Consider the following 14,311-nt stretch of genomic DNA (forward strand, 5'->3'; position numbering starts at 1 on the left):
CCAAAATATTATGGAGGAATTTTGTGTGTGCCTCTCGTGAATCACACCCAATTGGTGGAGGCTAGGTCAATATATATATTTATTTCCTTAAACACAATAATCTTGATCTAAATTTCATAATTAACCTTAATGAGCTTGATTAATTAATTGAGCTAGTCACACTAGTTTAATTCATTAATCAAGGCCTATTAATAACTTTAATTATTTAATATATTGGACTTGTACTCCTACAAGCCCATTAAACATATTATCCACCATATTTAATTTATTAATTAATCAACTCAACTCTTGTGGGGACCCGGACGTTAATCACGTTCTAAATCAATAATGATGACTAATTAATCAATTAGTATAAACATGGTCTGAATTTTTTTTTTAAATGCAAAGCGGAAATGTAAGGCCCGAGAAATTAATCCGGTTAATCTGAAAAGATTTGGAAATGATTATTATAATCATAGATGATAATGGATATGATTATAGACAGAACGGATCAGACCGGGAGAACCGAGAGAAGATTGATATGAATTATAAAGAGAGTTCCCGCGCACATGGGCGACATGTATCGGCGCACATGCGCGAGAATTACAGAAGCATCGGCGCACATGCGCGACTTGAATGCGCGCACATGCGCGACTTGTCCAGAACCTTTGGCGCATATGCGCGAGTAGAGACGCGCATATGCGCAACAGGGATAGAATCATTGGCGCATATGCGCGAATAGATACGCGCATATGCGCGAGAGGCAGAAAGTGCCGAGCAGAATTACCGGCGCATATGCGCGGCGTTGTGCGCGCATATGCGCGCGGCATGCAAAGTAGAAATGTGCCACTTGTAATCCTTAGATGCAACATGGCTATATATATATATATATATATATATACGTGCATGCAAGCTTTCTTCAGAATTAAGGAGGAGAAAAGAAATAGGAAGGAGAAGCTCCAAGTTCTTCCGAGGAGAAAATCGTGAGTTACGTAAAATCCGTCCGTTCGATTTTGAATCCGGACACAGTACTGTGTTCCTGTCAGAGCAGGCTTCATCTGGACGTAAGTTTTGTTACGTTTAGACATGATTTGAATTTATGATATTGTCATAATTGAATAGAAACCAGATATAGTGTTTCTGCTACAGTAGATATTGTATAATCGAAGTCAGATTAAAGAATAGACTGATTATGTAATTGTTATGATTTTTGAAAGATATTGACTGAGATTCTATATCAGAATTGTGTTAATATTCAGAGTATGAATTATGTTGACACAGATTATGAGTTCCAGTATTATATTTGTGATGTTCAGATTGACGGGGTTATTCAGATTGTATTATTATGCCGTCGAAACATCAGTTGATTTAGATTGATCAGATTCAGTATTGATTCAGATCGTATTGTGATATCGATGACATGAATTGAATTGTATCTTGTTCAGATATTGATCAGATTATGTACTGAGTTGAGTATTGATCAGAACAGATTGTGAATTGAGTTATTCATTGATACTATGTATTCGATATTGTCTTTTCAGATTGGATATGGACAGAGTTGAATACAGGTCATCGTCTTCGTCAGACAGGGACGACAAAGGTATAATTCATGTGATATCTGGGAAGATATAACTCAAATCAGATCTCATTTGAGTTTCCCAACTAAATCACATACTTGATTATTGTTTATCTTCTGCTATGATTATGATTTGTTTATAGATTTTATATTCAAATCTTATGAAATGAACATGCTTTGTTTACAGATTGTTATACATTGCATTTGAGATAGGAAAGTTTGACAGATAGTCAGACTTCTAGACGTTCGGTGTATCGTACGTAGGAGCAGACACCCTCCTATTGTAGATTACTCGATACAGCTCAGACCGAAGTCTAGGAATAAGACGTACAGTCACCCCGATTGGGAGGGTAGGTGACAGCCATTGACGTCTTATTCACACCGGGATCCCTAGAGTTATAGTTGAGTCGAGTCTAGACATGATTTGACTAGAACTGCATGTGTTTAGAGATGTGGTTTCATAGACTATGAAACCCACGTTTATTGCTTTCAGTATGATAGCATGTTTATATGATGTGATTTGAATTGCATGTTTACCTGATTGGAGCTGCATGCTTATTTTGATTTGATTTCATAGATTATGAAATCTATTATATTTAATTTTATTCATGATAGAACGTCTCATGATTTACTTTGTGTATATACATGATTACCATGTCTTATACTGGGATTTATTCTCACCGGAGTTATCCGGCTGTTGTCTTGTTTTGTATGTGTGCATGACAACAGGTGGGGCAGGATCAGGGTCCAGAAGATGAGGAGAGATCGAGATTAGAGTGGTGATCACGGACTTGGATGTAGATAGGTTTTATTACTTGAATGTAGTAGTCGAACCTAATTTTAAATTAGAGGCATGTTATACAAGATTTGTATTATTATACTAGTTTGTATAATAGATTGATTCCATTACCTTCCGCATTTTAAAAGAAAAATTTTTATACCCTGTTTATCTTAACTGATAATTAAGCCCCAAAGATGATTATGAAGATGATTAGTGTCCGGGTCCCCACAACAGGTGGTATCAGAGCGATAGATCCTTTAGATTGAGATAGTCAGAACTGATAGATCTTTTAGACTGAGATAGTAGAGAATGAGCGGGGTAGATTGAACTTTCTTCCTTGCATGTGATTGCTAGCATGAGATTTATGTCAATGTTGACTGGCATGATGTGTGCTAGCATGATTTATTGCTTTCCCTATTACATGTTGTTTGTTATCTGAGTTGATTGCAGCATGTAATTGTTAAGCCTGAATCAGAACCGAGTCTGAATCAGAGGTATATGATCAGAGGAGGGCTGAGACAGATTGTATAGATTATGTACTAATCTGTTTGATATTCAGATATACCGCCTCGAAGAATTTCAGAAAAGGGCAGTACTTCGTCTGAATAGAGAGATGTATCAGAAACTCAGTTAGAAGAAAAGATGAAAGAATTTGAGTTATTACAGCCGCCGGTTCTGAATGGTACAGAGACATCTGAAGATTGTCAGAACTGGTTTGATGATATAGAAATCTTGTTCGATTTACTTGACTGTACAGATGAACAGAGGGTTAAAATGGTGCCTTATCAGTTACGAGAAGCCGCCAGGAGTTGGTGGATTATCAGTAGAAGAATGTGGGCACAGAGAGGTACATTGATTTCGTGAGAAATATTCAGAACTGAATTTTTTCGACGATTTTTCTCAGCCTCGTACCGAGAGGACAAGAAAGCAGAGTTTGAGAATTTGAGCCAAGGTCAGTTGAAGATTGATGAATATACCGCCAAATTCTCTACTCTACTGCATTTTGCTCCTCAGATAGCTGGAGATGATGAAGCTATAGTAAATCAGTTCATCAGAGGGTTGAATTCGGAGGTAGTTGCATTTATGAATCTGCAGCGACCTTACCATTTTGCTGACATCCTGAGTAGAGCGAAGAGAGCTGAGGCGAGTCTGATTAGACAGCTAGGGAGGTTGTGTGTAAACAACCCCAGACACAGCAATCCCATCTTCGATTTGATCGAGGCAGTACGAGTTTAAAGCAAGATTTGCTGAAAGCTCGGAAGAAGCCATTCAAGAAGGTGGGAAGTGGTTCATCTAGCACCAGCGTTTCTGGTCCAAGCCATACTGGAGTGTATTGCAGAACTTGCGGAGGAAGACATTCCACCGAGCAATGCCAGGGAGTGACTGGTAGATGTAATATTTGTGGACAGCCGGGACACTTTGCTAAAGTTTGTCCCCAGAAGCGTTCCAGAAGATTGTAGGGAACAGAGTTCCATTGAAAACACAGATCCAGAATTCACAACAGGTACTATTCTTTATGATTCTATTGCATATGTATTGATATATACTAATGCATTTGTTATGAATATCTTTGACTGAGTTGCATGGAGATATGCTGTATCTGTTGGGTTTGTATGTACTATAGTATTGATGTCCTTGCTTGTTGAGGAAATGTTGATATCAGAGATTTCTGTATATATTGTATACTACAGTAAGATGAGAATGAAATAGAGATAGATTATGATGTACTTGTGTTTTCTGATTTGAACGCATTATTGATATGTATATGCTGAACAAGTACAGACATATTGTAGAATTTTTCCAGAAATGGTAAGAGTCAGACCAGAGATGACTGATCAGTGGAGATACCACGATAAGGATTCTAGATTTAGAATTCCTTTGATATCTGTATTGTATATGACTCGATTAGTACAGAAAGGAGCAGATTGCATCCTTATGTATTCAGTAGATCCACTGAAATCGAGCCTAGCATTGGCAGATTTGCCAGTGATATATGAGTTGGCTGATGTTTGCCTAGATAAGATTTCAGAATGGTGTTCTATCAGAAAGATAAATTTCAGAATTGAATTGAGATCAGGTATTGTTTGTATAGTAGATTTAGTACAGAATGGTATTGACTATACAGAATGATACAAAATGAATTGAAAGAATATTTGAAAGATCATATTAAATATTCTGAGAATTATGATTCTTGTATACAGAAATTGTTCAGATATGTATTTTGTTGAAACAGATTGTATTCAGAATAGATGATATCTGATGCTAGTATACTGATTGATTTTGAGACAGTTGATATTGTGATCAGTGACTGATCAGATACCGATATCAGAAAGATCAGACAGTCGGAAATGTCAGAATTGTCAGAGATTGATATTATATGAGTTGACAGATTATCTGATATGATTGTGTTTTAAACTACTTGAGAATTATTGCTTCTAGATCAGTATTTTATACAGATTATATTGTTTGGGGAGCATATTATATTTGCAGATGATATATAGCAGTTGATCAGTATGGCATGAAGATCGGATTGATTTGTCAGAATCGATAGTATTGTTAGAACTTACAATCTTATATATTTACTAGATTAGTATAGATTATTGTTATTCTGAATCAGTATTGATACAGATTTTATGAACCGTTGAGAGTATATACAGTTCAGCTTGTATCAGAAATGAATTCGAGAATTTCAGCAGTTCAGAAACGTGATCAGAGTGGTCAGAATAGTAATTCGATAATCAGAGCAGAGTATCGGTCAGAGAAACAGATATGTGATTTTGTGTTTTGTATTAGACTGGTTGGGTTATGATATCAGAATGTTTCAGAGTTGTATAACAGAATTGATATTTATAATCAGAGCCAAATACCAGGTAGGTATTTTTTTTAAAATTTTATTATTAACTGATTTGTTTATATCGAATAGTTTGAATCTGAAATTACAGACAGTGTCAGAAATGCATTGTAGTGGATTCAGTGTTCATCTTGCTGACTGAGAATGTATGAGATTCGAACAGACAGGTATGATATAGACAGATTAGATCAGTCATGACAGAATTTGTACAGAAATGTTGGCAGAAATTGTACTGATATATCTGAATCGCTAACAGAGAAGACAGAAAGAAAGAAATCAGAAGATTTATTACAGACTTAGTATATTTTTGATTCGACATGGGGAGTATATTTCGATGAATTTCGTAATGAGATTATCCCAATATTTTTCAGATTGTGATATAATATGATTATGATTGACAGATTGTTCAATCTATATCTATTAGTTTGTACAAGATGATGTACAAACAGAACCAAATGACACAGATTGATGTCAGAACATAGTCAGAGTGACTAGAATGTAGAAGTAAACTATATCAGAGTGTGAGTTTGATTAAGTTTGCAATTATGGCAGATTATACTATACGTTATTTCGCAGAATATTCAAAGATTGCCAGATAGTCAGAGTATACTATACAGATAGTGGAAGATATTCAGAGAACTGAAGTGCTGGATGTTAGCACTAGAGGATATTTCATATTGTCATTATATGAATTATTGTATAATTATAGCTATCAGATTATCAGATGGGTAATGAGATAGTTACAGACAAGATATTATACAGTGAATACTACAGAATTCTTTTGCAGAGAAGGCAGAAAAGAATGAATATAGATCAGATTTGACAGATTTATTATGCCAACGTCGGATGATGACGGTTGGTAGGGGAATGATATCCTTGATTTGAGGATAATAGATTGATAATAGCTGATAGTACTGATATGTCGTGAGCTATAGATTGGCATATACAGATGTTGTATAACCAGTAATGCGAGATCGATTCTATCAGAATGATTTTGGAGAAGTATTATGATATTATACATAGAGAATTCTTATTCCAGACTGGAATGAGAGATCTGAGTTTTGATTTAAACTCTGTTATACATTTCTTCTGATAGCTCTGAATTGATTGCTTATGAGTTCGAGGACGAACATTTCTTCTGATAGCTCCAAATTGATTGCTTACGAGTTCGAGGACGAACTCAGATTTAAGAGGGGGAGAAATGTAAGGCCCGAGAAATTAATCCGGTTAATCTGAAAAGATTTGGAAATGATTATTATAATCATAGATGATAATGGATATGATTATAGACAGAACGGATCAGACTGGGAGAACCGAGAGAAAATTGATATGAATTATAAAGAGAGTTCCCGCGCACATGCGCGACATGTATCGGCGCACATGCACGAGAATTAAAGAAGCATCGGCGCACATGCGCGACTTGAATGCGCGCACATGCGCGACTTGTCCAGAACCTTCGGCGCATATGCGCGAGTAGAGACGCGCATATGCGCAACAGGGACAGAATCATTGGCGCATATGCGTAAATAGATACGCGCATATGCGCGAGAGGCAGAAAGGGCCGAGCAAAATTACCGGCGCATATGCGCGGCGTTGTGCGCGAATATGCGCGCGGCATGCAAAGTAGAAATGTGCTACTTGTAATCCTTAGATGCAACATGGGTATATATATATATATATATATAAATATATATATATATACATATATATATACGTGCATGCAAGCTTTCTTCAGAATTAAGGAGGAGAAAAGAAATAGGAAGGAGAAGCTCCAAGTTCTTCCGAGGAGAAAATCGTGAGTTACGTAAAATCCGTCCGTTCGATTTTGAATCCGGACACAGTACTGTGTTCCTGTCAGAGCAGGCTTCATCTGGACGTAAGTTTTGTTACGTTTAGACATGATTTTAATTTATGATATATTCATAATTGAATAGAAACCAGATATAGTGTTTCTGCTACAGTAGATATTGTATAATCGAAGTCAGATTAAAGAATAGACTGATTATGCAATTGTTATGATTTTTGAAAGATATTGACTGAGATTCTATATCAGAATTGTGTTAATATTCAGAGTATGAATTATGTTGACACAGATTATGAGTTCCAGTATTATATTTGTGATGTTCAGATTGACAGGGTTATTCAGATTGTATTATTATGCCGTCGAAACATCAGTTGATTTAGATTGATCAGATTCAGTATTGATTCAGATCGTATTGTGATATCGATGACATGAATTTAATTGTATCTTGTTCAGATATTGATCAGATTATGTACTGAGTTGAGTATTGATCAGAACAGATTGTGAATTGAGTTATTCATTGATACTATGTATTCGATATTGTCTTTTCAGATTGGATATGGACAGAGTTGAATACAGGTCATCGTCTTCGTCAGACAGGGACGACAAAGGTATAATTCATGTGATATCTGGGAAGATATAACTCAAATCAGATCTCATTTGAGTTTCCCAACTAAATCACATACTTGATTATTGTTTATCTTCTGCTATGATTATGATTTGTTTATAGATTTTATATTCAAATCTTATGAAATGAACATGCTTTGTTTACAGATTGTTATACATTGCATTTGAGATAGGAAAGTTTGACAGATAGTCAGACTTCTAGACGTTCGGTGTATCGTACGTAGGAGCAGACACCCTCCTATTGTAGATTACTCGATACAGCTCAGACCGAAGTTTAGGAATAAGACGTACAGTCACCCCGATTGGGAGGGTAGGTGACAGCCATTGACGTCTTATTCACACCGGGATCCCTAGAGTTATAGTTGAGTCGAGTCTAGACATGATTTGACTAGAACTGCATGTGTTTAGAGATGTGGTTTCATAGACTATGAAACCCACGTTTATTGCTTTCAGTATGATAGCATGTTTATATGATGTGATTTGAATTGCATGTTTACCTGATTGGAGCTGCATGCTTATTTTGATTTGATTTCATAGATTATGAAATCTATTATATTTAATTTTATTCATGATAGAACGTCTCATGATTTACTTTGTGTATATACATGATTACCATGTCTTATACTGGGATTTATTCTCACCGGAGTTATCCGGCTGTTGTCTTGTTTTGTATGTGTGCATGACAACAGGTGGGGCAGGATCAGGGTCCAGAAGATGAGGAGAGATCGAGATTAGAGTGGTGATCACGGACTTGGATGTAGATAGGTTTTATTACTTGAATGTAGTAGTCGAACCTAATTTTAAATTAGAGGCATGTTATACAAGATTTGTATTATTATATTAGTATGTATAATAGATTGATTCCATTACCTTCCGCATTTTAAAAGAAAAATTTTTATACCCTGTTTATCTTAACTGATAATTAAGCCCCAAAGATGATTAAGAAGATGATTAGCGTCCGGGTCCCCACAGGAAACGTAATGTAATTAACTTCAAATTACATATTAAACATAACATACAATTATTGTATGATCTACAATAACCCAACTAGGTTCAACTACAAGTCAGTGCTGAATCCTAAGTTGCTTCAAAGCCCGGATCTCCACGTTATCTAGTCCAGCCTTGTACTCTTCTAGACCCTGATCCTAGCCCACCTGTTGACATGCACACATACAAACAAGACAACAGCCGGATAACTCCGGTGAGATATAAATATCCCAGTATAAATCATGTATATATGCAATCATATAAACAATATAAAAGCATATATCAAAAATCATATCATGTACCAATATCAGGAACATAAATCAATATCAAGAATAAATTCTATTCTAAGCATGTACCAATATCAGGAACATCAAGGGACATGAACCATCTTCAGGAACATAATTAACATCCCTCAATACAAATCAATATAACTGTCACTCAAACTCGTGACTCTACGTTTTAGACTAGACTCAATCCTAGTCTAGGGACCCGATTTCCAAATGTGGTATTCCTATATCGAATTCCATAATAGAAGGAACTCTGTTCCTATTACTCGATATAACCAAATATGGTGTTCCTATATCGAATTCCGATATAACCAATTATGGTGTTCCTATATCGATTTCCGTAATAGAGAAATTCCAATTCTATTTACTCGATATAACCAAACATCCGGAGTCCTGACCTATCCGTCATATACTGTAGTTCTATCGCTCATATCCTATCTTGAGACATCGTGCAATGTGCCCGTGGCGATACCACCACTATCAGGCACTTCTGTCCAAATCCCTTCTTGTGGTGCATTGGCGCTCGGGCGGTAACTTTCTGCCGCTCAGGCGCCAACAGTTCTGTACAAAATATGCATAAATCATATGCTTTGTTTAATCTGATCTCGGAATGGCCCGATCATAATCATATCAATTCATAATCAATAAATCATCTCCGATTACAATAATCAAATTCTCGGGCATTACAACTCTTGAGCTTAATAAATTAAATACATTATAAATTCAATATTTGAATTTATTATTTAAATTATAAGTTCAACTCCTTGAATTTCTATCACCTCCAAAATTTAATATTTAATAAACCCAACATTTGAATTTAATAAATTAAATTATAAATTTTATAAATTCAACTCCTTGAATTTATTCTCTCCAAATTTCATAAATTCAACTTCTTGAATTTACTATATCATAAATTCAACTCCTTGAATTTATTTTCTCAAAATTTAATTATCATAAATTCAACTCCTTGAATTTACTATATCATAATATAAATTCAACTCCTTGAATTTATTCTTTCAACGGGAACAAACAATCCAGTACTTGTGTGACCCTCAATGGTTCAGGGATACAGCTAGCTGTGGGTTCACAACTCTTTGTGATTCAGGACATAATCCTTTATTCGGGCTTACCCTAGTTAGCCCCATTCTTTTCATCAACACCTTGATCAAGAATGTCAGAACTCATTTCTGATTGTACCCATCGGATCATGGTAAGAGCGTCTAGTAGCATCGCCCCATGATCCCCTAGGTATCACTGATAGTGCCTGCAAGAACCAGTCGATTATGATTAACGTACAGTACGGTCCCTTCATCTCATATATCCCGATCGAATCTGCAACCATTGGTTCATCGAGGGTTGCATATTAATTCGATAACTATGTGATAACTATAATAGTGGCATCGCGTGTACTATTTGGAGAACTCCTTCTCCAACGTACATCTCGTACTCTGGCCAGAGATTCCATGTACTATTATTTCATTAGATCACATAGGATATCCACACCCGTAGGTGAGCGGTGAATCCCCGACTACAATGCACTGGCTCCTATATGTGTCGCAATTGTACCCAACCTCGCCACCTGATGACTCTCCTGGAGCCGGTAAACGAGTCAAAGCACAGCCCTAGCATATAGAGCCTCAGTGTTGTCCCGGGTCGTAAGGACTAATGGTGTACAATCATAACCACGGACTTATCCTCTCGATGAATGATAACCAATTGGAAAGTCCGAGGGAGGGTTGTTCGGCATAATCATCATATGACTACCCATCTGCATGTTTGGACATCTCTATGCCCTTACCAAGAAACGCAGTACACAACATCACAGATGCTAGTCTCGAGCTCAAGCGACGTTTATCCATTTTTTAGGCGGCTGAATCGACTAGGAACGAATTTAGAATATGCAGTGCTTACAAATGAGTTTCAACATCGAATTACGATTCATTTGTATTAAAGCATAATCAAGGACTTTATCTATGCTGATTGCATGGGTTTACAGATAAAGTATAACGAAACCATTAAAAGTTAAATTATATTAAAATAAAGATTGTTTATTTCACTTGAGTCAATAAATTCCCTAGCCAACCGTTGGCTTGCAGGGCATCTACTCTAACACTCTCTGCATGAATGAAGAGTCCGATTTGTAGCGAAAAGCATTAACTCAGTGCAAACACGGCCTATCGTGTCAAGTGTAGGCAAATCGGGACCAAATCCAAGACTACCCGAACACGGGCTTTGACATTTTGGATGGTGGTAGCTGTCACCATGAGCTTTGACCTTTCACATGATCCTTTAAAACGTCCACTCCTTCCTATACTATTCGACCGAAATGTAATTACACACACTTATATATTTTTGACACCATTTAAAAATAAACCAACCAACTATCATTTGAAAATCTAAAAGAAAGTAATTCAAAGCATAAAATTGTAAAACGTCAAGCATCTTAAACTAACATTATTTCAAAAATAAACTTAAATCTAACATCCTCACAAAACCTCTCAAAATAATCATAAGTCGTAAAATCTTTAAGAAATCATAAATCATAAACATAGTTTTATTTGCGAAAAACTAACGATGGTCCTCGGGTTATGTGCACTTTCAGTCCAGCAAGAGCAACCATCAAGGCATCGATTAACATCAATCTCATGTTCGCCTACATCGATCACGCCTAGTGAGTCTATTGACTCAGCAAACCTTAACCATGTAGCAAGTAATACATATACACTCACAATCAACAGTGCAAATCCTATTAATAAAACAGTTTTTCATGAATATAAACTTTAACATTTCTCTTTCAACATATCATATCATATTTTCTTTCATCATATACATATATTTTTACCTTTTTATCAAATTTAGATCATCAATTGTGACTTTCGTATGAGCTGAAGGTCGTAGATCCATCTACGTATTACCAAGGTACTGGATGCAGGGACGTTAGCGTTTTCTCACCCGTCAACTGAGCCTTGACTTTACATATTTTTGTATCATCGTATTAGTCACAATCAATTCACCTCCTTCAACTATTCATATTTCTATCACTTATAAAAATCCATGCACGTGTAAATCATTTTTCTTTTAAACCAAGTATGCAACATGTCTTTTAGCATTAACGTTTCATCATAAAATTCCATAAGCATTTTAACATGTATTACAGCATTCAGGGCACTGCCAGGATGTCTAATATTTTTCACGTGTAAAATGACTGTTTTGCCCTTGAAATCCTAAGTTTCCATAATTATCCTTACACCTTAAAACGACGACCCAAATCATTCCAAGCTGAAGGATTGGTTTTGACACCTGCAATGATGCTTCAAACAAGATATTCTCAATGAGCTGCAATAGCTCGTGTTCTAAGAATGTAAACACCGATAAATTAAATCGAGTTTGGTTTTAAACCAAGCGGAAAATACACGAAATAATCCTTCGTTTAGAAAATTGATCAGTTTAAAACTTTTAACTTGTGTAAACAGATTAACTTATATAAGGAGGATCAGTTCCAGCTTGTATCAGTTCAGTTATGGTGAGAACTGAACTGATATCAGATGAATTGATCAAATCAGTTTTAAAAAAACAGTTAAACAGTTAAGTATACAATATATGTTTATGGATGTTCGGAAACTTCAACTTCTCTTACGTCGTCCTTTCTACCACTTCGGGTAGGATCCACTAGAAGACTTTGATTTAGACAATACCTTGTACAAACCCACTCGGCTTAGGACTTACACCACTGCCTAACTGAACTCCTAGTATAAACTGAAGGCAGCATCTTTCGTCCTACACTTGTTTAACGTCTATGTGTCAAAGACTACATACACAAGTTTAATGTCTTTGTGCAAGACTCACTCAACTTATCAATAAGCTCTACTATCTGTATATGTGAGTGATTGTGTGTGATTGTGTGATAAATGATCTATGAATACAACACGAAAATATTCTAACACACTGAGAGAATTGTGCCTCTAATCTAAGCTAATAACACGTTGAAGTGTTCCCTCAAATCTAGGCTGGTTGCTTCTTGTAAGTTGATATACGTTGAGCCCTTCTCTCTTGATTTTCACACTTTTTGTTGATAGTTTTGATCTTGTATTTATAGAGGCAATGTTACCGTACATCAAGACTCATCAAATATATTCGTTGTAGTTTGAATTCGTTCTTGACTTTAAGCTCTGCTACAACGTTCACTATTGTACTTTGATCGTACAATTGCTTTTATATCCTTGTGCACAGCTGGATTCCACTTAGATAAGCTTGTCGTGTTCTGCAAAATGATCGGCTCATAACCGATGCTCTGAACTGGTTAGTTGAACTGGTCTTGAACTGATGTGGTGAAATCAGTTGGCTCGTCACTTGAACTGATTTCATTGATTCAGTTGGGCTCTTCATCAATTGAAATAGTCATCATCTGGACGGGCTTCTGAAGGTCTTCTATTAAACCACCTATCAATTGATCAATCAGCGGAACTAGTCTTAAATATTTCAGTTGAATTGGTTCAGTTCGGACAATCAGTTGGTACTTTCAGTTTGGTCTTGATAGCTTGTCCAACCCTAAGCCGCTTCCTCCACTGCCTTTTGACTCGGTAACTGATCAGTTTGAAGCCTGATCAGCTTCAGCTTTCTGTGCACTTAGGTAAATTCATTAGAAACAAAATAAAAAGTTTTGTTAACATCAAAATCAAGATTGCGAACATGAAATGTTCCAACAATCTCTCTCTTTTTGATGATCTCAAAACTTGAGCCAATAAAGCGTTTTAAAAATAAAATCTTCAAGCATTTAATAATTCTGCCCCTTTGTTAGAATAAAAAACGTTTAAAAAAATCTAAGTGAATAAAAAGAAATTTTCAGTTCAAGAGATAGCATATTCAAAAACAATTAAAAACTCCCCCTAAAAACTGAATTAAAAAATGTAAAACATTTTTCCGTTCGACCGTTCGAGAGATAACATATTTAAGAACAGTTAAAAACTCCCCTTCAAGAACTGAATTAAAAACTCCCCGTAAAAAATATAACCTGTACGCGATTTAAAAAGAATTTTTAGCATCATTTAACATTCAAGCAATTTAGGCAACAAATCTTAGGATAACAGTTCAGTTACATAGAAACTGACTAGATAAATATGATGTTTATTTAATCAAATATGGGTCCCTAGTATCATACATTAAGCACACCAACATGTGTAAGGGAAATTGCTACTACAATAGAAAATTTTAAACAATGTCATATATCAGTCAGTTTATACATAATAAACCTGAACATACCAACAACTGGTTGCCTTGAATGCTTTGAATGATGGATCGATCTTGAGTTTCTTTGCCAGAAGAGCAGTTAATTTGCCTTGGACTTGATCTTGGTGCTGGCTAAATGGTCGAGATGAATCAAACTGGACTCAACTGATGCTGAACCGTATTGATCATCTACTTT

This window comes from Primulina eburnea, chromosome 14 (assembly GCF_022965805.1).
Source record: "Primulina eburnea isolate SZY01 chromosome 14, ASM2296580v1, whole genome shotgun sequence".
Taxonomy (NCBI): Eukaryota; Viridiplantae; Streptophyta; class Magnoliopsida; order Lamiales; family Gesneriaceae; genus Primulina; species Primulina eburnea.